This window comes from Vombatus ursinus, unplaced genomic scaffold (genome assembly GCF_900497805.2).
Source record: "Vombatus ursinus unplaced genomic scaffold, bare-nosed wombat genome assembly UNPS02014778.1, whole genome shotgun sequence".
NCBI lineage: Eukaryota > Metazoa > Chordata > Mammalia > Diprotodontia > Vombatidae > Vombatus > Vombatus ursinus.
Genome location: NW_020954556.1, coordinates 63,312,837 through 63,337,423, shown reverse-complemented (window position 1 = coordinate 63,337,423; position 24,587 = coordinate 63,312,837). Strand labels below are relative to the sequence as shown.

Below are 24,587 nucleotides of genomic sequence, written 5' to 3'. Positions count from 1 at the left end.
AAACTGTTTATGGAAAACCCAGGGATAAAATGAACTGTTCATTGTGGAAGGCCTTAAATTACATTATTACAGTAGAAAATATAGGAGGTAGAAGATAACTGAAAAGACTAATGCGACATTGGATTCAAATCTATAGCTCCTGTAGCTACTTAAAACATGATTTTAAAAACTAAACCCAACAATTTTCAGTAACCACAGAAAACAGTTAAAATAAAGTTGCCATAAAAGCCTTATATCATACTTGATATAGAGAAGTAGGAAGATGTAAGAACCAGAAGGACACATGAGACATGACATTTTATCTACAACTCCTATTTGCTTTAATGAGCTTGTAGTTTCACAGTTCAGTTGCCTTCTTCCCCTTAGACTCAGATTCTTCTACGTTCTAGAGCCACTCTACAAGTTTTTTCATTTGCTCAAGAGACACTTTTCCCTTTTGCAACATGTGCGTCTTTATACTACTTCAAAATGGGCTCTTCAGTCAGGACTTCAGCTTTATAAAAAAGCACCACGATTTTCTGGAAGGCTTTCATGAAGTGAATGTTGTCATAACGGTACTCCGAGTCTTTGGTAACGGAGTCAGCTCGGACTGACCTTGATTAGCAAATGCAGCAAGTAGAGAGCTATACTGCTTCAAATGCTTGATGGCTGGCTCTGCTACCAGCTCCTCCTTTTTGTTCCATTCCACAGTGCTCATTACCCTTGACCAGACTATGCCTGTAATGATCTGTTCTGGGATATTGTTTTTCTTCATCTCCTCCTTGACATACAAAATTATATCCTTAAGTGGATCACCACGTGACATTTGTTCTTGAAGTTCTTTCTGTAGCTCTTTACGAGCTCCTCTCGTTTGCTGGTTCTGAACATATTCAGAAAGTTCTTTTAGACCTGCTTCGGTAAAATATTTTGTGAAGTGTTCAACACTTTGTTAGCAGGAAAAATTCTATCAGTCTATTGTCCATACTGACTTTTGGAAGATTAGCAGCTACTGCATTGATACCTTTTTCATTTATTCTTAAACAGCTTTACAGCAAAGGCCGCTGAAACGCCTTCTTTAACCAAATTCTCATCATAAAGGCTGTTAAGAATGGATGCATTAAGTGTCCCATTGGCCAGAAGAACCCTAGTCAACATGGCGAGTTTGTTCCTCTCAAACTCTGAAAAACCCTTTAAGAATAGCATCAGCTTTTTAACTTAATCCTTAAATCCCTTTTCAAACTATTTGTATTCCCTGATTAACTTGTTGAATACCTGAGCAAAGGCTTGCCTGGTCTCTAGGTCTTCTTGTCCTGCAAATACACAGACGTCGGTAGGCATCACGTCATCTGCCAGTGTACCACCTGAGGCCAGCATGCCACCAGCCACCAGAATGTCAGAGTGTTTCTGCATATCTGCGATAATCAAGTTTTGCCCCAGAAGCACCAGGAAATTTTGCTACTGCTTGCACATCAGTGCCGGTTTCAGTTAAACCTTGAATAATACAGTTCTGAAACTGAGTAGGATCAAACCTCTCTTTCTCATCTCTTTTTCTAATTGTAAAACACCGGCCTGATAGTGTTGGTTTCTGCTGCTTTTGATTATTCATAAGAGACCCCCAAATTTAAGGCAGAGAGAAAAGAGCCGGAAATCTCGGAGATGGCGGAACTGCTGCGGCGGCTCCTCTGCCACTGAAACTAACAAAGAGGAGAGAGGAGAGGGTGCCACACCCATCCTCTATGGATAACTTTAAAGAGGCATCTTGGTGTAGTGCAAAAAGTAATGGAGTGAGAGCTTTAAAGACCTCATTGTGTGACCCTCTGCAAATCACGGCTTTACTAGAGAACGAGGTCTGGAAGAGCTATTTTTCTCTCATTCCTACTTTTCTCATGATCTCGCTTAAGATTCTAGACTTTCTCCCTCTCCAAATGAATTTTATCACTTTACCTAGCTCTATAAAGGAACTGCTTTGTAGTTCAATTGGTTTTGCCCTGTCTTTGAGTTAATTGAGCCTAGCTGTCCTTGAAAATCCCAAGGCAGCCTCCTTCAGGAAGTGTTCCTTGACCTTCCTCATCAGCAAGGGCTTTCCTCTTCAGAGGCCATGGGAGGCTATGGTGGCTTTCCCAGCTTAGCAGCACTTGCCAGAGCTTATGTTGCCTTGGCATAGCCTTTGAGAGACTAGGGAGAACACTGAGTTAGGATTAGACTTTGGAGTAGGCCATTAGTGGAGGAAGATTCTAATAACATATTAAAATAGTTTTCTGTCACCCTTTTGTTTTCTTTCTTATCAATGACATTCAAGAAGCAGTATAACATCTTCATAGAGGAGATGACATCTAAACTGAGTCTTGAAGGAGGGGAGTTCTACAGATAAGGATGATAAGATGAAAAAGGTATGGAAGACAGATTGGGCAGAATAATAATGGAAGATAGAAAATAGTCTAGTTTGATAGAAATGGAGGAGGGATGATGGGGTATAGTTTAAAATAAATCTGGACCGCTAGGTTGAAGCCAGATTGTAGAGCACATAAAAACAGAATGACTTTGATAAATCCCCTCCATTCTTTGGATTTCAATTACCTTATCTGTAAGATGAGTGGATTAGATTAAATAGTCTCCAAGGTTTCTTTCAACTCCAAATTCCATGACACTCTGACCTTGGTACTATCATAACTTTAAAAAGAGCCTCAATAGTTAAATTTCCTCATTTGCAGAAACACATCTGACTATAGGCATTTCATTCATCATATATGAGTGCTCTCAACTGAAGGGGAAATTTTTCCCAGCTGAAAATGGTCTTTTCAAAGGCATACAAAGGATACATTTGTTTGAGTAGCTGTAGGGCAGAACCAGCTGCCATAATTTATTTGACGTTCCATTCAGAGTCCCCTAAGTGAGCTGGGTTTTCCCAGACTCTTACCATCATTAACAATGGGATTTGATTTTTGAGAATGGTATAAATGTCTTCAAAAGAAATCCTTTCTGTTAACAAAAATATTCTTTAGTTATAGAGCATATAATTTAAAGCAAAGAGGGAAGACCTTAGTGGTCATTGAAAACAACTTTCTCATCTTACAGAGAAGAAACTGAGGTCTGGGATGGAGTGACCTGCTTCAAAAATTAATAAAAGAGAAGAGCTATGATTTGAATTCAAGTACTCAAGTTCCCAATGCATGCCTACCCCGCATTTCTTCTCCTTTTGGAAGAAACATGAAAACAAATTACTTCTTAGGGCAGGACACGGGATATAGTCTTGACTCTGCCACTTGTAGCATGAGGTTGGACAGGTACCACTGATTCTTTGGTCATAGTTTCCCAAAGCAAAGACCTATGGGAAGGAGGTGGTGCTATGGAGTGGGAAGAATTCTGCACTAGCAATGAAGAGATCTGAGTTTGAATTTTGACTTGACACCCTGCTGGATATGTGACCATAGGCAAGTTACTTCCCCTCTCCAGGCCTTTGGCACTTTACCTATAAAATGAGGGTATAGGGCCCATGTTCTTTAAAGTCCCTTCCAGTTCTAACATTTTATATTCTCTCTTCTAAGGTGCCTTCCAATTCAGACCTGTTACGGTTTGTTCTAAGGTTGCTTACCACTCTACCGTTCTGAGCCTGTGAATCTCTCATTCTTAGAGTGATAGAAACATCATCTGTTTGAATTTTCTTCTTTTTCTCTTGGTTGGGGGATTGGTATAGGAGAAGAATGAAAATAAGTGATTCTGGATGGAATGTGGACAGAGCATCTAAAGCTCTCCAATAAATCAGGAGACTCCCTGATTGGCTAAGTCCAGATGGGTATATTGCAAATTGGTGGTGGTAGTTAGATGCCATGGGGGAAGTAGTTCTTGTAAGGAGGAGTCCTTGTAAGTAAACTTTTCCTGTTATCATGTCAATATGGTCATTTTCCCCTTTAAGGTCAAGTAGAACAAGACCCAGTCCCTATCTCTCCCTTTCCCCTTTCCTCAATAAGCCTTCTCTTTTTCAAGCAAAACACCTACTAATTTCTTCAGTTAGTCCTTGTGTGTCATAGTTTTGAATTCTTTTTCCATTCTAGTTGTTCTTCATGGACATAGTCTCCATATTCTTTCTTAGATGTGATACTTAGAACAGAGATGGTTTATTAGGGTGTGGCTGCTGAGCATACTACCTCTTCTTGAAGCCACAAGTGAGACTTGAGTGCCTGGTAGACACCAAAGGTGAATGAGTAACCCTGAAAAGAGTTCAGCAAGCCCTCACGTCAGAGGTGCTAGTCCTTTTTGAATAACCCAAATACCCCAGTAAATTGTCTTGGCAGACAGGCTAAACAGGTTGAGGGTAACTGATGGACCTCAAACCCATTGATCAGTTAGGGGAGTGTTGTCAGTTGTCTTGACTCTTGTTTTGCCACTGGATTTCAATGACTCTGGAAGAGAGAGTGAGGCTGATGACTTTGTGCAACTCTGCCTCACCTAAATCTAATTCACACATGAGTTAAGACATCACCCGTGATGTCACTGATCTTCTTTAAAAATGAAGGAAAAACAGCAACAACTTAGACCAGAACACAGTACTCTAGATGATATCTGACTGGGGCTGAAGACTGTATAAGTATTACCTTCTTCATTCAGAACAGTAAGCCTCTCTTAATGCAGTTCAAGACTGCATAAGATTTTTTTTTGGCTGTCATGACCTACTACTGACTCGTGTTGAGCTTGTGGTTTACTAAGGCTCTTGGGTCTTTTTCACATGTTATGTAGCTATGATTCTTTTACTGTGTGTTCTGAATCCCTGCACAACTTGCTGTGGGCTCTGTAGGAAACTGAGATTGTATTGGTTAAATCAGGAGCCAATGAGAAACAGTCAGGAAAGACCAGCCCGTCTGATCCTTCATCATGAGATCCAGCATGAGGTGAGCTGATGGAAAAGGCTCAGGGATTATCTGACACACAGCAAGCCTGGGCAGAATGATTTGTAACCTTATGCTCAGATGCTGTGGGTCAGAAACTCAGTGCTTGCTTTTATTTCTTATGGGTGCTGTTGTACTCTTTTGTGTTTCTTAAAAGTGAATAGTCTATAAAATTGATAGACTTAGCACTTCTCAGCAATGCAAGGATCTAAGGCATCTCCAAAGGTCTCATGATGCAAAATGCTATCTGCATCCAAAGAAAGAACTGTGGAGTTTGAATGCAGATCAAAGCATACTATTTGCTATTTTTTTCTTCTGTTTTGTTTTGTTTCCTCCTTCTGGTGGTTCCTCCTATTGGTTCTAACTCTTCCTTACAACATCAGTAATGTGAAAATATGTTTAATAGGAATGTATATGTATAGCCTGTATCAGAATACGTGCCATCTTGAGGAGGGAGGAGGGAAGGGAGGGGGAGAAAAATTTAAAACTCAGAAGCTTATGGAAGTGATTGTTGATAAATCAAAATAAATTAATAAAAAAAAGAAGTAAAAAACTAGGGGCAGCTAGGTGACACAGTGGATAGAACACTGGCCCTGGAGTCAGGAGGACCTGAGTTCAAAAATCTGGTCTCAGACCAGACACTTGACGCTTACTAGCTGTGTAACCCTGGGCAAGTCATTCAACCCCAATTGCTTCTCAAAAAAAAAAAAAAGTGAATAGTCTGAATTGATCTCTCTAAGTACTGACTGATTTGATCTCCTTGCTATCTAAGGGATTCTCAAAAGTCTTCTCCAGAACCACAATTTGAAAGAGTCAATTCTGTGGTGCTTAGTTTTTCTTTTCTTTCTTTCATTTTATCAGTTTTTCTTACAGACTAACTCTCACACCCATACATCGCTATTGGAAAAAAGTATAGCTTTGACTATACAGACATTTGTTGATAAGATGATGTCTCTGGTTTTTAGTACTCTGTCCAGATTTGTCATAGCTTTCCTTTCAAGGAGCAAGTGTCTTTTAATTTCATGGCTATAGTTGCCATCTGCAGTGATCTCTAAGTCCAAGAATATAAAATCTGACACTGCTTCCATTTCTTCTCTCTCTATTTGCCAGAAGTTATGGGATCAGTTGCCAAGATCCTAGTTTTTTTTTATGTTAAGCTTCAAGCTAGCTTTTACACTCTCCTCTTTCACTGTCATCGAGAGGCTTCTTAAATCTTCACTTTCTGCCATGAGAGTGGTATCATCTGCATCTCTGAGATTGTTGGTATTTCTCCCGGCACCCTTAATTCAAGCTTTTAATTCATCCAGCTTGGCATTTATCATGATGTACCCTTCATATAAGTTAAATAAATAAGGAGACAATATACAGCCTTGTACTTTTTTTTTTCCAATCTTAAACCAATCAGTTGTTCCATTTTCAGTTCTAACTGTTGCTTCTTGGCTGGCATACAGGTTCCTCAGGAGACAAGTAAGATGATCTGTTACTCCCATCTCTTTGAGGACTTGCCACATTTTGTTGTGATTCACACAGTCAAAGGCTTTAGTGTAGACAATGAAGCAGAAGTTTTTCTGGAACTCTCTTGTTTTCTCCACAATCCAGCAAATGTTGGCAATTTGGTTTCTAGTTCCTCTTCTTCAAAAAACAGCCTATTCTTCTGGTAATTCTCAGTTGATATATTGCTGAAGCCTAGCTTACAGAATCTTAAGCATAACCTTGCTGGTGTGTGAAATGAGTGCAATTGTTCAGTAATTTGAGCATTCTTTGGCATTCCCCTTCTTTAGAATTGGGACATAAACTGATCTTTTCCAATCCAGTGGCCACTGTTGAATTTTCCAAATTTGCTGGCATATTAAGAACAGCATCATCTGTTTAGGATTTTAAATAACTCAGTTGGAATTCTATCACCTTCACTAGCCTTATTGTTAGAAATGCTTCCTAAGGCTCATTAGACTTCACTCTACAGGATGTCTGGTTCTAGATCTGTAACCACACTATTGTGGTTATTAGTGATGTTAATATCTTTTTTGTTTAGTTCATCTGTAACAGTGCTTCTACGTTATAGCCCCTAGTCAGCAAGAATAAATAGTTAAAAAAGTGACCTATCAAAGGTTGCTTACCACCCCCCCATTGCCCTTCTTTGCTCCCTCTGGGCATTAGCACCCTAGAGGGGTTCTTCCTCAGCCCATCCCTGTCCTCCTTCTCCCCATCCTAATCCTCCTAATGGCAGCCTCAGAAGTTTGCTCAAAGTACAGTTTTGAGTGCTTGCCTTCTCCTGGTGCAGAAATTCCTAGTTATGATGCTGACTCCGACATCCTTTCCAACCCTGTGATTTCTATGATTATATGATTTTTCATCTTGAAATTCTTTAATATTAAATGGTATCCCATGTGCTAGAGTAGGAGACTCTTAGAAAAGTTAGGCTAGGATTCAATTAAATTCAACAAACATTAAGTGATTATTTGTATAGATTACTATGTTTTCCTCTAGGGAAGATAAAATGTTCATATTAGACACACATTCTTCCTTCAAGGAGTTTTTAGCTTAGTGGGGAGATAAGACATAATCATGCAGAATCATACCTGGCAAAGGGAGAATAAGGTTTTGCCCTGGGGTGCTAAGCTAACATCTGGGGGAAAGGGAATGGTTTGTCCTTGGGTGGGAGAGGGTGCTGCTTCCTTTTGGTGGCAAGTGCCCTCCTTGGTCCTGACAGTCCAGTACCTACCTATACCACTGTGAAACACTTGCCTACCCACTAGGGTCACTGTGGCAACACCCTCTCAGAACATGCCTTTCCCCCAACCCCAGTGGGAATGAGGGTCTATTTCCCTCCAATTAAGATACCCAGTAATACATGACAAGTTTCATTCCCAGCTCTCACCTGACACATAGCAAGTACTTAATAAATACTCATTGACTTGGTGTGACATTTTTCAGGTATGAAAAGGGGTTTTGATTTTATGAAATGACATGGTTAAATAAATAAGGGCCAAACTGGCTTCTGCTTGGGAAATTCCTGCTGCACTGGATATATTACAAATATGTTGTTACCATCTCTGTACAGGATCCTGCTGTCTCCATATATTATTTCTTCCCTTTAGCCTAGCAGCCCCTATTGGGGGTGGTGCATCGAAGTAAAGGAACTGCTCTAGGCAGTAAATGCCCTAAGAGGCCATCATGAGTGATACTCTATGGGTGTTATGAACCTAAAGCCAATGCTACTTCCCTAGACATCTCATTTCTTTTCTGGCTGCACTCGCTTGGCTCTTCTCCGACTGCTAACTCTACCATGCCCCAGGCATTATTGGGATAACCTCATCAGCCTGTAAAAGCTCATTGGCCTTGGGACCCTACCTCATCTCCCTCCATTATCTCTGATTGGAGGGTGGGACCATAAACACCAAATCTCCATTTAAGGACTGAGTTCCCTCAGGTATCTCCTTATGTCTCACTTGACTGTACTACTTTGGGACTCTCTGACTTCTCCACCATGCCCCTGTGTTAGTACTTTCTCTTCACTTCCTTTTTCAGTTTCCTTTAGTGTGTTGTATTCCTCCATTAGGTTGTAAGCTCTTTGAGAGTGGGGATTGTCATTCTTTTTTTGGTGTCTGTATTTAGCACAGTGCCTGGCATATAGTAGGTGCTTAAGAAATGTTTATTGACTATTGACTATTATTGTGTATATTGTTTTCTTGACTCTGCTTACTTTACTTTGCATCAGTTTATAAAGATCTTTCCATGTTTTTCTGTATTCATCACACATATCATTTCTTATAGCATAGTAATATTCCATTCGTGTACTATGATTTGTTTAGCCATTCCCCAATCAATGGGCATCTACATTGTTTCCAGTTCTTTGTGATCACAAAAAGTGCTGCTATAAATATTTTGGCATATGTGGGAATGTTTTTCTAATCTATGATGTCCTTGGGGTATAAGCCCAGTAATGAAATCTGTGGTTCAAACATATGGATGTTTTAGTCACTTTATTTACATAATTTCAAATTGCTTTCCAAAATTGTTGTGCTATTTTATAGCTCCACCAACAATGTGTTAGTGTGCCTGTCATTCCATAGTCCCTCCAACATTGATTATTGACATATTTTGTGACTTTTGCCAATTTGCAGGGTGTGAGGTGACATCTCAGAGTTGTTTTAGTTGACATTTGTCTTATTATTAGTCATTTAGATAATTAGTTCTTGTGGTTGTGAATTCTTTGCAATTCTTCATTCGAGAACTGTTTGTTCGTATCCTTTGTCCACCTATTTGTTGGGGAATGGCTTTTAGTCATATATATGTATATGTAATATGTATTTGAATTATTTATATAGCTTAGAAAACAACCCTTACCAGAGAAATTTAATAAAAAGATTTTTTTTCCCATTTGATCACTTCCCTTCTTTTCCTAGGACCTAGGTATATTAATTTTGTCTGTATAGAAGCCTTTCAGTTTCAAATAATCAAAGTTATCTATTTTATCTTTTGTAATTGCCTCTGTCTTTTGTTTGGTTAAGGATACATCTTGTACCCATGTTTGTGAGAGGTACACAGTCTATTCCTCTTCTAAGTTTTTTGTAGTATAATCATTAATACTAAAGTCACATATCCATTTAGAATATTTTGAGGAATGTTGATGTAAGGTGGTCTAAGCTAAATTTTTGCCAGACTACTTTTCAATTACCTCAGCAATTTTTATCAGATAAAGAGTTTTTCTTCCCTAGGTTATTTTTGTCTTCTGTTTTTTTTTTTTTTAACCAATATCAGAATGTTTTGATGACGGCTGCTTTACAATATAGTTTGAAGTCTGGATGTGCTATTCCTCCTTTATCCCTATTTGTTTTCATTATTTCCATGGATATTCTACATCTTTTTGTTTTTCCAAATGGATTTTGTTATTATTTTATCATATTATATAAAGTTCCCCCTTGGTAATTTGATTGATATAGCATTAAAAGTGTAAATTAACCTTGAAGTATTGTTATTTTTATTATATTAGAAAGGCCTAGTCATGAGCACTGAATAGTCTTCCAGCTATTTAAGCTATTCTTTATTTCTTTAAGGAGCACTTTGTAACTGAATCTATACAAGTCTTTTGTGTGCTTTAGTAGATGGATTCCCAGATTTTTTTTTTGTAGTTATTTGCAATGGGATTTCCTTTTCTATCGATGCTTCTTAGGTTTTGTTATTATAATATAGAATGCTGTTGATTTTTGAGGGTTTATTTTGTAGCCTGCAACTTTGCTGAAACTAGTAAGTCTCAATTAGTATTTTTTCAGATTCCCTAGGATTTTGCAACAGGCTATGATATCATCAGCAAAGAGGGATAGTTTTATCTCCTCTTTACCTACCTTTATACCTTTAATTTTGTGCTCTAATCTTATTAATTTTGCTAGCATTTCTGATGCAATATGGTTTGGAGTTGCTGGGAATCCTGAAATGTCAGAGTATAGGGCAATGTCTGCCTGAAATGAATTCACACACTCAAACCTTCTTCCAGTCAAATGACAAGTTTTATTGTAACACTAATAGTAGCGGGAAGGGTTCCTAGTGAACATGCAACTTAATGGGGGTGAGACTGATGCTTATATACAAAAAGGAAAGTGAAAGGATCTAGATGGGATTAAGTAGTGGTAAGTAGTCTGGGGTGGGCCAAGAATGAAATGAAAGGACTGCCAAGTAAGCTAATTAAGTGATCTAGGTAGGTTATGGTGGGCAGTTGCCTTGGGTGGAGGTGCCAGTGATCTGGACTGCTGAAATGTATGGGAAAATCCAGGGACTGGGTTGCATTTAAAGACGTGGTCTTTTCCTTTTAGAGGTCCAGGTCCCATCATTTTCAGAACTATATCAAGCAATAGTGGAAAGAGCGGGCATGCATGCTTCATGTCTGCATTAATTGGGAAAAGTTCTGGTATATCCCCATTGCACATGAAGCTTGCTTTTGATTTGAGATAGATGCTTTTTATGATATTAAGAAAAGATTCCTCTATGTCTATACTTTGTAGGTTGTTTGTTTGGTTTTTTTTTAGTGTAAAAGAGTGCTGCACTTTGTCAAGGCTTTTTCTGCATCTAGTTGATCATGAGGTTTTGGATGTTTTCATTTTTAATATGTTTAGTTATACTGATTATTTTCCTAATGTTGAATTATCCTTGTGTTTCTGATATAAATCCCACTTGGTCATAATGAATGATTTCTTGGATAAATTGCTTTGATCAACAGATCATAGGATCAGATAGGATTTTGTTTAAATTTTTTGAGTTAATATTCATTAATGATACTGACCTAAAGTTTTTCTTCTGTGTTTTATCTTTCCCTGGTTTAGGTAGTAGGATTATATTTGTTACCTCTTTACTTTTAGGGTTTTCCTTTTTAGTTCCTTTTTCTTTCCTTCTTTTATCTGGTTATACAATTATCTTCTTCTTTCCCCCTTTCAGTCAAGTATGTTCTCTCTTCTCTGACTCTTCAACTAATCTTGTTCGTGAGTTTTTAAAATTTCATTTTTTGGTACTGCTTTCCAGATAGGGTTCTTTTTTCTTACTATCTTCATTATCCATCCTCTCTTTCTGTCTACTCAAGATCCTCATTCTCAGGTTCATGACCTCTATAATTTTCTAGTCTTTCTCTATTTCCTATATTCCTCATGCAGTCAATATCAATTCTATTCTCCCCTGTAAGCAGTTCCTGCCACGGCCTTGCAGATCTTGCCTGTCAATTCCCCTAGTCCATCGGGCCTCACTTCCAGAACAATGCCAATTCCTGCAGGAGGTAAAGAGGATGCCTCTTGGGGCTGAGCTCTGTTTCAAGCCCAGACACGTGTCCTGTCCTTTCCCCTCTGTTCTGCTTTCCTGCAGAGATATTTTGCAGCACAGAATGCTGCTGCAGTGGTGTTATCTGTCTGTCCTGGCCCCAGCAAGTTTTCAATCTTATTGTATTGCCATGGTCCTGACTGCTGCCACAAGTAAACTTCTGCAGATTGGAGTGGGGATCTCCATAGCGCTGGAGAGTGGGAAGGGGAACTGGGGTCTGGGATTCGGTTTTGTTGCAATCTCATGTGACAGGTCCTTGGGATTTATTGAAAGCATATGTTGGTGACCTCAGGGAAGGTGTCAGTTTATTTTTTTAAATCTTCTTTTGTATTCCAAGTGTCCTAGATCAGAGGTATCAAACACGTAACTAATAACACTCCCAAGTGTGGCCTGAACTAGATTTAAAATGTAATTGGGAAATATTTAACAAAACAAAATAAAATATAGATACTTTTAATATGTGCTTTTCTAAGTCAATTTGTGGCTCCCAGGGATCCCTATGTATGGTTTAGTGGCCCCTCATTTCTATTTGAGTTTGACACCAGTGTGCTAGACCATGGAAACAGCTTAAGTTGTTCCATACCTGGTGTATAATTTCTATTTTGGAGAAGTCTGCGGGATTAGAGAAAATATTTAGTCCTTAATCTTAGTGGTCATTTGACCCACAAACCAATGTTATTTCTATTGATAAATTCACAACTTTCTCTGATGCTGAGTATTTAGCACTATCAAGGACTTTGGGCTAGAAACTTTCTTTTCTGGGTCTTCAGTAGTTGTGGCTGCCAAAGAGATTGGGCTGTAGCATCTGCAGAAGCACCGGCCAGTTTGTATCTCTACAGGAGTTTCTTCATAGAATGATGGCTGTAGGGATTGGATTGGAAGCAGGACCAATGGTCTGGGGGGTCCTGAGGCTCTTAGGTTTAACTGCCTAGCTTTAGCAGTTGGTTGGTGGTGCCCATTTTTCACATGAATTTCTTCCTGGATTGATGGTTTTGGGGGTTGGGCTGGAAGCAGCACCTATGATCTGGGGACACCATTTTTCTCAAGCTTTTGAGTTCAGGATTCTTAGTTATCTTCATCATAGTGTAAGGGGAAGTGTAGTCAAGGTGATGGTAGTGGTTTGACTTGCCTGGCATATGCTTTCTCCCTTATAGAGAGGGTGGTGTCATTCCATACATGGAAAAGAGATTAGATTTGTTCTGATTATCCCCAGAAGACAAAACTAGGAACAGTGGTAGGTAATTGCAGAGAAACAGATTTTAGTTTGGTTAGATGTAAGGAAAAATTGCTTGCTAATTAGGACTGTTCAAAAGTAGAAGCATATTAGGAGCCGTTCAGTTCAACTGTCCATAACCATATTATAATTAACAAAGGACACTACTACTTTCTAGCTGTTTGGAATGGAGAACATAATAACACTCTCCTTTCCCCATCTTCAAGAACAACAATATACTTCAGGAAAGAACTGTCTCCAACATTTCAGGTAGACTGGACTGAAGAGCAATCTTTCTGTTCATTAGTAGGTCAGGACCCCTTGATTCAAAATTGTGATTCCTCAGTGACTCATGTTTATGGGATTGGAGAAGTGGCTTTCTCTCATGAGTAGTAAGGTTTCCTTGATTCAAAATGGAATCCTTCCTTGGAAAAAAAGAGAGAGGATGCTTCTCTATATCTTATAGGACTTGTAATATAGAAGACACATTACTTACAGCTCTTAAGAGGGTAGAGCTGAGTAAGCCTGGATCCTAACATATGACCTGACTTGACCAGCATTATGAGGCAGGATTTGAGGATACAGGTGATCAGGTTTTCAGATGACCAAATTACTTTGGCTCACTCTAATGGGTCAAAGGCTAAGCAGAAATCTTTTGGCTCTGCTCTCTCTGTCTAGCCTCTTTTCTCTACTGGAGGGCAGTATTGCACAATGGATGCCACTAGGCTTGGTGTCAGGAGACTTGTGTTTGACTCCCACCTCAGAGAGAAGCTGCTGACCACAGGAAATTCACTTAAATTGTCAGAACTTTAGTTTCCTTATATGTAAAATTGCTATTTGAAGCACTTCACGAACTTTTAGATTTAGAAGTGTAATGCCACTGTGGGTTTTATATATATATATATATATATATATATATATATATGTATGTGTATACATATGTATATATACATACATACATATATATATATATATACATATAAATTTTTCTCCTAGAGGTTGGAGCAGTAGGAAGTTTTGAGACTCCTCACCTTCAGTGTGAGCATTGGTGGATCCACAGATGCCCTTATGGCAGGCAAAGGAGCAATCGACAATCATTTCTTCTCCTTTTCTTTCTCTTTCTATGGTAGGAATTGAGAAATCCTCATTACTTTGTGTCAAATAAGATCTAATCTGGGTCAGAAGAAGTATTCATTGGCATCCTCTAGAAATAATTATGATTAAAATTTACTTTAGTATGAATAGAGGCCTGCATGTCAAGAGATCCACCTGTGGCTAAAAGGGAAGCAGAATAGACAGACATCTTTAGTCTATTCTCCCTTTTCTTCAAGGGAGACTTTAATTCCTGCCAGGAGAGGAAGCAGGAGGTCGGGGCCGGAGGCTAGCCCCTCTGCTGTCCTCAGAGAGAGGGGGTACTGGGCTAGAATTATATCTGTCTATTCCCTTGACTATAATTAGTTAAGAAGACATGATAGGGTTCAATCTAATTTCTGATCACTTTGTCATTATTGGGGAGAAGGGGGACCCTAAGTTCTACATCCAAAGCTTGACTCCTTTCCTACCAAATACCAGTTCTACAGTGAACATACATAATGAATAGAAAGGAAACTCATTTATCCAAATCATAGCAAAGCAGAAATCAGAGAAGGTATACATAGGAAGATATCTATCCATATAGATATATATGGATATCTATATATCCATATATATGTATATATATATACATACATACATACACACACACACACACACACACACACACACACCAGATAATACAGAATGAAGGAAGTCTCCCATTGGGAACAACATAACTCAGAGAAAGAGAGAGAGAGAGAGAGCACTAGATCTCACCCAAGGGTAAACTCCCTGCAGTCTTTATTGTAGTAAGAAGCTGGGGACAGGGATGTGATGGAGCCTGCTGGCTTTTCTTATGTTGTCCCAGTCTTTTCCTTCAGCAACCAGAGGTGGGATTGACCTCTTCCATCTTCCCCCTGGAAGCCAGAAGCATCCTAAGCAAAGAAGACCTGAAGCTTGATGAGTCCCAAAGAGGACTCCCAAAGCTAGAGCTCTCCTACTCTCGCCAACTCCACCCCATTTCTCATGAAGGGCAGGGCATTCATCTGCACCAGTGAGGAGAGAATTCTATACCCCAGCTTTGGGACAGAGGTTATATACAGTTGGATAATTATTAAGGAATCTATTTTAATTACTTAGGAGGCATTTTTAAAAATAGATTTGCATGTTAGTACAAAGCTAAGAATTCTCTCTAGAAATTCATGTGCTTGATGGGTAGTATTAAATACTACCTCTGCACCCTCCTTCAACAAAATTCTGTTGTTATTGAGTGGGATTTAGCATTGTAGATACTCTAGTGACCACCACTGGAAACCATCTCTAAGAGAAAAAAAAAAGTTGGTTCTTAACATACATGACATTTTGCAGTCTCAGTAAGTGTCTGGTGGAAGGGCGTGGCTAGCCAGATAATTGGTAGAGAAAATTGAGCTATGTCATCAACATGAACTGCCTCAGGAGGAAATATGATTTCCTATCCTTGGAAAGGAATCCCTGTCAGTGGTATCTCCAAGTAGAGGCTACTTTAGGTATAGACGTTTTTAAAAAGATTAATCAAGAATTTAAAAAAAGCATTTATTAAGTACCTACTGTGTGCCAAGCACCATGTTAGGTCCTGGGGCTATAAATACAAAAGCGAAATAATCCCTGCCTTCAAGAAGTTTACATTTTGTTGAGGAGATAGTTGTTGTCCTTCATTTTCAAAGAGGATCAAAATGATATCACTATTTTAGAATCAAGGTGCAGTATATCCGACTGTGACTGATCAGACCAATACGAGCTAGGAATTCTCTACCACAGGTCGGGCACAAATAGTTCATGTGAACATTTGGGGTGAATTCTCCAATTTGTGCATCTTGCATTTCTTTTGAGCTACTTCAATTCTGCTTTGCTCCTAGAGCACAGGACCTTCTTTGATGAGGGTACACCATGCTAGGTGGTCCTGTGCCAATGTCTTTCATGTCACAATCAATTCCAATGTTCTTAAGTGAGACCTTGAGCATGTCTTTGTATTGCTTTTTCTGACCACCATTGGAGTGTTTGCCTTGTGTGAGTTCTCTGTGAAATAGTCTTTCAGGCAAGTGTACCTTTGGCATTCAAACAACGTGGCCAGTCCATTGGAGTTGCACTCTGCAATAGAGTTTGAATGCTTGGCAGTGTAGTTTGAGAAAGCAGCTCAGGGTCTGGAATTTTGCACAGGTCCTGGATGACCTCTGAGGTCCCTTATAACTGAGTTTGTGTGATTTTGAGATTTTGGCAGGGTGGGCAGGATGGATCAAAGCCTTTCAACCTCAGAATTCTCTGCTCCACACAAGAAAAAGCTCCTGATTTTCCTAAGGCTGCCTTTGTGGTTTCAAGGAGCTGTAGAAGGTGATTGATTCTAACTTTGAAGAGAATGCAACATCCCTGCCATTCATGCCTGTTGATCTCATCCTTTCCTACTCCTCAACCAGAGCTACCAGGCAGACTTGTTGCAGCCCACTTTGAAGACTAGACACTTAAAAGTAATGACAATGAAAGCTAACATTTCTGTAGCATTTTTAGACTTGAGGAATAGGGGAGAGAATAAGGGAAGAGAAGGGAATGACATTGTGGCTCACCCTCTTCTCCTTGATACTCTCTTTTCTTTAGGTTTTCAAGACGTCACTCTCTCCGGTGTCTCCTTTTATGAGACCCTATCTTCTGTCTCCTTTGCTGGATCTTCTTCCAGATCATACCCTCTAACTCTAGGTGCACTTTGGGGTTCTGTTTTGGGCCCTCTCCTCTTCTCCCTCTATTCTACTTCACTTCATGATCTTGTTAGCTCCCATTGATTTAATTACTCTATGCTGAGGATTCTCAAATCTACCTATCCTGCCACCACCTCTGTGCTGATCTCTAATAGCACATCTTTAACAGCCTTTCAGATACCCAACTGGATGTCCAACAAATACCTTGAATTCAATGCATCCAAAACGGAATTCTTCTTCCCCCAAGCCCTCCTCCTCTCCTGTCTTCCTTGTTGCTGTTGAGGGCAACACCATCCTCCCAGCCCCTCAGGCTCACAACATCAATCTTGCATCATCCTTGACTTCTTCTATCTTTCTCTCCCTATATCCAATCCATTAATAAGGCTTGATGATTTCACCTCTCAAATATGCCTTCTTCTCTCCTCTGAGCGGACACCATTCTATTTGTGGGCCCTCATCACCTCGCCCCTGGATTACTGCAATAACCGGCTGGTGGGTCTGCCAGCTTCAAGCATCTCCTCACTCCAATTCATCCTCCATTCAGTTACTAAAGTGATTTCCTGAAGCACAGTTCCAATCATGTCAAGCCACTATGCAATAAGCTCGAGTGGTTTCCTTCAGGATCCAAAGTCCTCTGATGTCCAAAGTTCTTTATAACCTAGCTACCTCTGATCTTTCCAGTCTTCTTATTCCTCACTTCCTGCCACACACTCTTCTATCTGGTGACAATGTCTTTCTAGTTGTTCCAAGAACAAGACACTCCATCTCTTGGCTTCAGGTATTTTCTTTGTCTTCCCCTTATACCTGGAACGCTCTCCTTCCACATTTCTGCCTATTGACTTCTGGCTTCCTTTAAATCCCAGTTAGAATCTCGTCTTCTGTAGGAAGCTTTTCCCAACCCCTCTTAATTCTAGTGCCTTCCCTCTTATTTCCCATTTATCTGTTTATCATTTGTTTGTGTGTATTTGTTTGCATGTTGTCTCCAGCATTAAATTATGAGTTCTTTGAAGGGAGAGACTGTCTAAATGTCTATTGATTGACTGTTGACTGATAAGTATAAGGACCTACTATGTACTAGATATGGTGCTAATTACTTTACAAATATTATTTTATTTGATATGCATAATAGCCCTGTAAGGTAAGGTATTAGTATGATCCCCATTTTACAGTTGAGGAAACTGAGGCAGACAGCGATTAAGTGACTGGCCCAAGGTCACACAGCTAGTAAATATCTGAGACTGGATTTTAACTCAAGTCTTCCTGATTCCAGGTCAAACAGTCTATCCACTGTGCCACCAGCAGCCTCTTACAAAGAGTTTTCTCACAATAGCCCTTTGAGACAGGCAGTTGATGTGTTATTCCCATTTTAGAGATGGCAAGAGAAGTTAAATGCCTTGTCCAAGTTGATACAGATAGTAAATATCAAGAGTAGAGATTTAAATGCAAATCTTCCAACTTTAATGCCAATGTTATTTCTCATTACATCATACCATGTCTTAGTGCAGACCCACTGGGGACACAGTATCATTCTGGGAATATGTAGCTACTGAGATCCAAGGAGGCCAAAAGGTGGGAAATGAATCAGTCTTCTATGTCCCAACCTCAGCATTGAGTGTGCTTGACCTTGGTCATCCTAAATCTCTCTCATTGCTTAATTACCTCACAGCTATGAGCCTTTGTTTCTCCTCCGTAAAATTAGGAGGTTAGACAAATTGTCCGTAAGGTCTCTTCTAGCTCTAACTCTTATGATTCTATAAGCATTTGATCCTATTGGTTGTCTAGATATTAGTCAGTGGATAGAAAATGGAAAGTTCTTTTTGTGGGCCCAAGAATGATTAAGAAAAAGAAAGCTGTAGCTTCTGCTTTGTGGAAACCCTAAATCCACAGGAATATGGAGTGCAGGTCTTAAGACAGAGTTCTCCAAAGTTCTGTCCTCAGCCCTCTTCTTTTGTCTCACTATATTCTCTCTACTCAAACTCTCATGGCTTCAATTGCTAATTCCACTTAATGAATCTCAAATCAGTAACCCTAACATTGACCTCTGAATTGAGGTCCTTGGCTTCCTTCAGGACTTTTGTACATGGATGTCCCACTGCAAATCCAAACTCTGGCCCCAAATTGACCTCTTTTATGCCTCTTTTGTATTTTATTCCTTTTTTTAAAAACTTTATTTTTTCTCTCAGTGGCATCATGATTCACCTAGTCTCCTATATTTTCAAATATTGAGGTTACCTCTAATTCTATATTCCTATGGTGTCTTTAGATTTGTGAAGTGCTTTATACTCAATATCCTCACAATAGTCCCATGAATGAGGAACCAAACCCCAGTAGCCTGACTCTAAGTTTCCACTGGAAGGCTAAGACATAGTCATACAAACCCAATCTGCCAACTAAAAGGAACCATGTTTGAAAAGGGGACTGCTAAAGGTAATAGAGACCCCAATAAGATAGCAGAGAATTTAGAGAAAAAAAATCTGCTCTAAGCCAAATCTCAAGCTTTGAGTCAAAATACCTTGCTGACATATTTCTGTTTTCATTTATCTAATTTTTGACTAATTGCTCTGGACCTCAGTGTCCTCATTTGCATCCACGAAAGGGTTGGCAGAGATGATCTCTAGGACACCCCCTTGGCTTTAAATCTATGATGCTATGATCTTTGCCTATTGAAGGCCCTCAATTACTACAAGGTCCACCTCAGGTGAAGATTATAGCCCAAACATGCTCTTCTATCATGCTGCTCTTATCCACATCCTTCCATAAACTTGCCCTAGTGGATCTACCAAAAACATTCTCTAACCTTCAATTATCAAGGTATGTGACTGAATTAATAATGACTATCTTAGTGATAAGAGAAATTAGAGATGGGGAGGAAGAAAGAGAAAATGTTGAAGAAGAATTATAGTTATAACCAAGAGATAAAGAATAGCAGGTCCTGACTTTGAATTCCAAATTTGAGCATCTCCTATGTGAAGTTAGCCATTGTTAAGAAACAGGACAGGGGCTATGTTGATGCATGTCGATTACAGTTGATTAGAATAGCCACAACTGTTTTGTGTTCCACAAAACAATAGCATAGCCACAACTGATGATTGAGTGATATTTGGAAGGGAGTATGGGGGAGAGACACTCCTGTGAGGACCGTACAGGTAGGACAAGAATAGAATGTGGCTTATTGTATACAACGTCCTGTATTCATATATAAAGGAGAATTTGAACTATGCCCACACACAAATCCAATCTATTTAGATTATAGCTGGAGAGATGTAGTCTCAATCAATCAATATACATTTATTAAGCACCTACTGTGTGCCAGGAACCGAACTAAGTGCTGGGGATACAAAAAGAGGCATCTTTGGAAAGTCATGAAGGAGAAAGGGTCAGTGACTAGCTGTCATGTTGCCCCTCTGCTCAAAAATCTCAAGTTGCATGTTACTGACCACCAAGCAAAATTCAAACTCCTTTCACACGCATTCAAAGCTCTTATAAATAACACCTATCCAGTCTCATATTATTACTCCCTTCCGTGGCACTAAAACAGACAAACATCTCTGTCCCCTTTTAAAATCAGAATGATGTTTTCACTGCTCTGTTCTCCTGTTTCTCTGTGTACCCACCCAGTCTGAGTGCACTGGAATAATGAGCTATAATGTGTAAATAATACTTTTCCCTTAGCCAAAGTAGGAGAGCAGGGCACTAAGTATTTTCTTCTTCCTCTTGTACATTCCTTTTCATAACCTGCCTCATCAGAGTCAGGATAATTTTAAGTGAAGGCCTGTCTCCTTGGAGCTGGGCCAGCCAGCTGGAAACCTTAAGTAGGGCCTGAAATAGAACAAGAGAGGGCCAGCCTGAGGTGAGGCTCTTCCAGAAGTCTAAGGGGAGCTCCCTAGGTGGCCCCGGGGCATTAGGTAGCAGAGGCACCTGGCTCATGGCTGGCCCCCTGCCAGTTGGGGAGCTTAATCTCTCTCTGAATGATGGTGTCAGGACTCAGCTTGGGGCTAATGGGCTGTGCTGTTTTCAAGTGAGTCCTCAGTGAAAGATGTTTGGGCTGTCTTTGCTTTTCCTCTCTGTCCCAAGCTCTGCAAGCACTTGCCCCTGTGGAAATTAGGAGCATCCTATAAGAAAACAATGTCCCTCAGGAAGTTTAACCCTTTAGCCCGACCAAGTGAAGATGTTGCCTGCCTCAGAATGAGCCCTGACAGATTCAGTATGTTTATCCACATAAGGAATGTTTATTTATAGGACTTAGAGTTGGAAAGGGACCTTAGAGATTGTTTTATCTAATCTGTTTTTTTTTTAACAGAGGAGGAAATTGAGGCCCACAGAGGTTAAACAAATTAACCCAAATTATACAGGTATTATGTAGCAGAATTGAACAGAATTAAACCCAGGTCCTCTGACCCCAATTATAGTGCCCTTTTAATTATACTACACTGCCTCTCCATTCATTCATTCATTCATTCAACCAATAGTCATTTATTAAATTTTATGTGCAAAACTTATAGTCTAGTAGAGGGATAAAATAAACTGCAAACACAGATAACTATAATAAATAACATTAAAGTGCTAAGTGTTTTAGAAAGGTGCAGCAAAATGTTGTGTGACCTTTGAGGGTGTGGGGGGAAGCTAATTACTAAACAGGAGGAAGCCTGTTAGAGGCATTTAATCTGGGCTACAATGATTGGGTAGAAATTTAACCACTGAATAAGGGAATAGAGGAGTTTTTGTATAGAAAACAGTGTGAATAAAGTCAGGAAGATGTAAAAGTATGTTCAGGGGGCAGAGAATAATTCAGTTTGGTAAGAAGGAAGGAAGGAAAGAAACATTTATTAAGTGCTTGCTATGTGCCAGGGACTGTGCTAAGCACTGGGGATAAAAATACAAATAAAAAGAGAGACAGTCTCTTCCCTCAAGGAGCTTACACTCTAAATGGGGGAAGGCAACTTACAAAATAGAGGTGGGATGGAGTAGGGGTGAGGGGTGAGAGGTGGGGTTGGGAGATGTTCCCAGGCTGGGAACATGTTTTTGAAGTCTTGACATCATGAATGGGGTCAGGAGGGGAATGAAGGATAGCCTGGACCCCTCCACAAAGTGGAGGTCCAAGGAGGAACTTATGATTAGAGAAGGAGCTGGTCCTTATGGAGGGATATTCTAGGTTGGGAAGGCCACAGGAGTGTTTGGATGTTTCAGGGGGAGAAGGTCCCAAGTACTGAGGGAAGATCCAGGACGAGACAGCAGCAGATACAGATTTGAAGTCTATACTGAAGGATCAGGGTTGGGAGGGGAAAGTAGATAAGTAGAATGTGTGGGAAGGATTAACATGAGATGAATTTGGAAAGGTAGGGTGGCAACAAATTTTGGAGGGCCTGAAATGTCAAAGTAATTTGAACTTTACTCAATAGGCAATGAGGAGTTTCCAAAGATTTTTGAGCTGTGGAGTGACCCTAAAGTAGAGATCATGTGTTTGTCAGACATTTGAATCCAACCTACCATCACTCTCTCCCATAAATGATTCTGAGAAATTAGTAAATATGAATGGATAATGATGAAAGTTCACATTTCCATAATGCCTTCCTTACAACACTCCTATGAGACAAAAACTAAGGTTCTGGTGGTCTCCATTTTACAGATGAGGAAATTGTGACTTTGAGAGAAAGTTCTTTGGTTATACAACTGGTAAGGGTTTGAGATGAGATTTGAATCTCTCATTTCTCATGAGCTGAAGTCCATTGTTCTTTCCATTATACCTTGAGGCCAATGGACATGCTTTCATATCATTGGCTAACAGACCGTTACATGTCTTTCTTTTCTACTAAGTTTTCATTTTAAAGATATTAAGAAATTAGTTCATTTGTTTGATTTATGGAAAAGAAGCTGCTTTCCATTATAATACTGTGATTCATGTATCTAATTTTTTAAATGAATGATTCTCATCTATTTTTCAATTTTTCACTGGTATAAATTTGAATCCATTTCATCTTACTCATTCTACAAAGTATATAATATATGATACAACTCTTCAAAAGGTTGTATTCTAAGAATATTATTTTAAGAATATTTAATAATATTATTTTTAAAATAGCTCCTCTCCCTTTAAAATTTATCAGCCCCTGGGTTATACTTTCAAAGAGTCCTGGATTTTGAATCATATTGCCTGGTGTCCTAGAAGCCCACAGCCCCTAGCTAGTTCCAAGGCCTATGACACCTGAAAGCTCTCAGTGACACACAGAGAAAAAGCCCCACATCAACTCTGCAGCTTTATATTCTGTTCATTGCTTATACCAGCTTGTAGCTTCACCTACTTCTGACTCCATTTATCCTTAGCTGATGGGCAAAGATGAAAATTACTTACACTCCTTAGTCTAGAGATGTCACATCAAGATACTCAGGATGAAAGAAAAAAGAATCCCAAAAGAGGTGGAATAAGATGCCTTCACTCTCTCCAGGCTCCTAAAGTTTGATTGGATTTCTATAGAAGCAAATCTCTTTTTTAGTATTACTGACATAGCACTGTTTTATGTTATATTCTTATGAAATTAAAATAATATAGCAATAACAGAAGATAGACTAACAGAGTTGTAAGGGCTCTTAAAACAGAGAGTGTTAGAAATGGTAGGGATCTTAGTCTATAGGAGATAGGATAGATTATAATAATAAATGTTATTATTATTATTTTTATTATTAATAGTAGGCGTGGTGGTGGTGGTGGTGGTGGTTTACACCCAGTGAAGTAGGGTAATAGTAAAGGTATTATTATCCTTATTTTATAGATAGAGAACCCGAGTCATAGAAAAGTTGAGTGACTTGTCCCATGGCTAGTAAGTGTTGGAGCTAGACCCGTGTTTTTTGACTCCAGTGCTTTTCCTACTACATTACTTTGCCTCTTCATAGCCTGTACTTCCCTCATATTTTATAATTCCTTTTGCAAACCTTTCAATGTATAAGACCTAGGGTTGTCCTCAGCCACACAAGCAAAGGTCTCCTTGCAGGAGATCAGCAGTCTCAGAGAAGGCCTGAACTACCTATGAAGAATTGTTTCTCATACACTCACTTTGTTTCTCAATACCCACCTAGAGCTGTAGTTTAGCTCTGGGCTAAGCACCTGCCCACAGCCATTCAATTAGAACCTATTTGGAGGTTATTTATTTAAACTCATGGTCATACCCAATATCAGAAGGCAGGCTGCCAACGCTTCCCCTCCCTGCCTTTACATGCAATAGGGAAAAGTTAAACAAAATAGGGAAAGCGATCACATCACATAGGCGTGACCTAAATAACATCTCGTATGAATATGAAGTAGAGGTGATGAATAGATTTAAGGGATTAGATTTGGTAGATAGAGTGCTTGAAAAACTATGGACAGAGGTTCAAAATATTGTACAGAAGGCAGTAACGAAAAACATTCCAAAGAAAAAGATGAACAAGAAAGCAAAATGGCTGTTTGATGAGGTTTTGCAAATTTAGCTGAAGAAAGAAAGTGAAAGGGAAAGGAGAAAGGGAAAGATACATCCAACTGAATGAAGAATTCCAGAGAATAGCAGAGAGATATAAGAACATTTTTTTTTTAAAATGAGCAATGCAAAGAAATAGAAGAAAACAACAGCATGGGAAAGATCTCTTCAGGAAAGTTAGAGATATGGGGCAGCTAGGTGGCGCAGTGGATAGAGCACCAGCCCTGAAGTCAGGAGGACCTGAGTTCAAATCTGGCCTCAGACCAAACACTTGACACTTACTAGCTGTATGACCCTGGGCAAGTCACTTAACCCCAATTGCCTAAAAAAAAAAAATTAGAGATATCAAGGGAAAGTTTCATGCAGAAATGGGCATGATAAAAGACAAAAATGGTAGCAATTTAACAGAAGCAGAAGAGATTAAGAAGAAGTGGCAAAAATACACAAAAGAGGGACAGCTGGT

The 24,587-nt window shown here is 39.4% G+C and overlaps 1 pseudogene; it reads right to left on the bottom strand.

The window, feature by feature from the left end:
* Positions 1-337: 337 nt before the first annotated feature.
* Positions 338-1,596, bottom strand: LOC114045179 (annotated as a pseudogene).
* Between the last annotated feature and the right edge of the window lie 22,991 nt (positions 1,597-24,587).